Source organism: Charadrius vociferus, unplaced genomic scaffold (genome assembly GCF_000708025.1).
Source record: "Charadrius vociferus isolate BGI_N301 unplaced genomic scaffold, ASM70802v2 scaffold70, whole genome shotgun sequence".
Lineage (NCBI taxonomy): Eukaryota > Metazoa > Chordata > Aves > Charadriiformes > Charadriidae > Charadrius > Charadrius vociferus.
The window spans coordinates 2,535,928-2,538,703 of NW_009646851.1; the positions used below are offsets into that span (position 1 = coordinate 2,535,928).

The 2,776-nt window shown below is 41.0% G+C and overlaps 1 protein-coding gene across 1 annotated transcript in view; it reads left to right on the forward strand.

Moving 5' to 3' along the window:
• Nucleotides 1-2,776, forward strand: part of NDUFS4 (NADH dehydrogenase (ubiquinone) Fe-S protein 4, 18kDa (NADH-coenzyme Q reductase)) — a 54,450-nt gene that overhangs the window by 1,729 nt on the left and 49,945 nt on the right. The window lies entirely within an intron of this gene.

Genomic DNA, 2,776 nt, shown 5'->3' on the forward strand with positions numbered 1-2,776 from the left:
TTCCCTTTCTCAGCCACCAGACTGCAAGGAACTGTTGGTGCATATTAATTTCACGGTAAACTGTGTACTTGGAATTGCCACACATGCTGTCTCTGGAGAGCTATGGTTATTTGTCTTGAAATAGTCTCTCATATGTTTGTGACTACTATACAATAATACTTCAGCAACAAATGCTATGGTTACATTTATATTAGTAAATAAACAGTCCAAGGACCCTTTTGTACCCCTGATGCAGCTCAGCTTACGTGGCACAGCTCACATCCGTGGAGCTAAGCTCTTTCCCCTCTTCTCCCCTGCTCCAAAAAAACAATCCAAAACCCAGAATGGCCTCATCCACACGGTTTATTAGGAACAGTCCCAGGCCCATGCTAGTTCCCAGACTGTGCTCAGACATTGTTTGGGACGGTGCTAATTGGCCATGGCCAAAACGGTTCCAGGGACTGTGCTAGCAATTAGCAGCACGTTCACTTGCGCACATGCTCAAGCCCATCGGTCGCTGTGATCTAGCACAAGACGGTCCTGTCTCTGCAGCTGCCAAAGGCAGCTCCTGAATTTGGCAACCTCCCTTGACAGATTCAGTTAATAAGGTGGCAGCTCCAAATTCCATATGCCGTCTGTCCTTCCCCCACCCAAAGAAGAGGTAGCAGGGAGAGAAGGAGTTCAAAGAACTGAGCCACATGAAGCACAGGAGCCTTCACGTGCTGCCCAAACCACTGGCTCCATCGCTGACAGTGAAAGAAGACACCAGATACAAAGATCCTCAAAGCTGGATCGACCCCAAAGGTCTTCAGCCGAACTATGATGATCTGCTAGCTGACGCAAACTAGACAGACTCAAACAACTTGCCTCAGTTTACAATGGAGCCCTCAAGGGCAACTGGCCTCACCAAACCACTGGTGCCTTTGAACAGCTGTAAAATCTTCCTCTGCTTCCAGGAATGACAGAACATTTCTCCTAGCTGAAGCACCACAACAGGGACAAGCTTAGATTAGCTGAAGTAAATCTGAGTTGGTGTGAATGCCTCCTTTAACCTACCATCATTCACATACTGGAAAAAGATTTTGGAAGAGAGAGAGAAGAGATGCAGATATTCTTACTATGTCTATCTGCACGTGACTGAATGTTTGGCACGAGAGATAACATACATTACTAGGCTGAAAACTGATAGAGTTGAAAAAAAATCACAAAAATCTTTGGGGAACAGAGTTTTTTAAGCTTTTGTCTCAAAATCCCTAAATAAAAACTGTATGTTCAAAAGTTTGGGGTATTTTCCAACCTGCATTTAACAAATGATATCACCTCCCCGTATAAACAATTGTATCATTGCTCCTGCTGTCTATCTTACTACATCTGACTTTGAACATATTCACTAATGATTGAAAAAATAATTTTAAATCCTCCTATCTGCAAACCCACCAAATTTGTAAATCACTGTCCTTCCTGTGTCTCTGTGTTGAGATGCCCAGAAAGATTTTCCACTTTTCTTCTTCTGCAGCGTTGTTGTTGTTTTGAAAGGGGAAAACAGCATACATTTTCATTTCCCCACAATTCAGAAGTATTTGACAGGAAGAAAGCATAGAAAATTACATATTTGAGAGTGGAAAGTTCTAATAGGATGATTTACAATAGAAAGTATTTTGCAATCTGTCCCTAATATAAAGACTATGAAATAATGGCTCTAGGTCTGACATTTAATTAGTATTATATAATACAAGGGTGTTGCTTGCTTGTTCTCATTGAAAATTAATGCTCTGTTGATTTGATAACTGCAGAAGACACGCGTTGAAAGTTTAAATTTTCATTAGAACTATTCTTCTTCTATCTTCTTTATTTGGTGGAGGAAAATGCTGAATTTACTTGCTTGTGCAGAATCTGACCCTGTCAAACTGTGCTGTCAAAATCGAGAATCAGGCCAGCTTCTCCTGGAGGAAGGCAGAAAAAGTTAGTCAAAACCAACATCTCCTCATGTAGGAATTTCAACACTTTTTTGTTTAAGAAACTTCTAAATATTTTTTCAGTTTTTCAGTAAAATTGAAGCTGAAACTTTAGCTAAGCTTTTTTCAAAATGTCAACAGATTTTACATATAAAAATAATTAGAGTAATTTTAAGAATACTGCCCCCCCCCCAACCCCCCAATTCAAAAGCTTTTCAGTCTTTCACAATATTACAGAACCTACTGGAACACTGTGCTTTTGCACCACACATTTTTGGAAACTTTATGTCATTTGAGGTTTTGGCACTGAACACAATTGTGTTTGACTCTTGATTTATAGCAATCTGTCTTCTTTAACCATGAACACAGCACCATAATGCTTCCAGGGCATAATTACTGTTACTTGCTTCCCTTTCAGAGTTAATGTATCAGAAGTACAATTCCACTTTCAGAGAACAGGATTCTTACCAGTCTTCCTTGCTTGAGTATGGGAAATGAGGCTCAAATCGGTTTAAAATTGAAGCATTGGTTTAAATTGGAGCATCGTTCTTATGAGGAAAGGCTTAGGCACTTGGGTCTTTTCAGTCTAGAGAAAAGAAGACTGAGGGGGGATCTTTTCAATGCTTATAACTACCTAAAGGGAGGGTGCCAGGGGGATTGGAACAGCATTCCGTGGTGAATAAAGAGGTACAGAACAAGAGGTAACGGGCACAAACTTGAACATAGGAAGTTTCATCTAAACATGAGGAGGAACTTCTTTACTTTGAGAGTGGCAGAGCACTGGCACAGGCTGCCCAGAGAGGTGGTGGAGTCTCCCACTCTGGAGACACTCAAAACCCGCC